Below are 669 nucleotides of genomic sequence, written 5' to 3' on the forward strand. Positions count from 1 at the left end.
CAAAGTTAGGTGCACTTAAGCCCATTGATTTCACTAGGCTTCAGCACATCACACTTGTATTGTGGTGGCCTGTTTAAGCTGTTCAGAAAACTACAAAGCCCATGATGTAATGTGACTTTGGAGGCTGACTGGGTGACTTTCAGCTAGACACTCTCTCTGAGCCTATCCTACCTCCCACAGCTATTGTGCAGGTGAAATGGGGAGGAGCGCCTGCTAAATTCCTTACAGCAGGTGGTGCAGGGGACCATTGGATCTCCAGATGTTGCTGGCCTGCAATTGCCATCACCCCTGGCCATTGGGCATGTGTGCTGCAACTGATGGAACTTGTGATTCAGCAATATCTGGAGAGCCAAGGTTTCCCCCCGTCTGCCTTAGAGGAAAGGTGGGCTAAAATGGAAATAAATATGGGAGTGTTCATAGATAATCCTTTCCTTTGGCTCTCCAAACAACCCCTGTGCTCCAAAGACCCACACCACCACAGCAAGGGCCCCACTATTGTGTTTTCAGGGGGAGAGGCACCCTTTTGAGTCTCTTGTTTCCAGAAGACAGGCATCAACCTCTCACTTGGTCTTGGGTGGAGAAGTCTGCCTGTGCATGTAAGTCGCCACTTCCTTCCTGTGCAAATGTGCAAGCGTGGGGCTGGGCCCCCGACTTCTGCTGCTTGAGGCC

The sequence above is a fragment of the Podarcis gaigeae genome (genome assembly GCF_964106915.1).
Source record: "Podarcis gaigeae genome assembly, chromosome: Z".
Lineage (NCBI taxonomy): Eukaryota > Metazoa > Chordata > Lepidosauria > Squamata > Lacertidae > Podarcis > Podarcis gaigeae.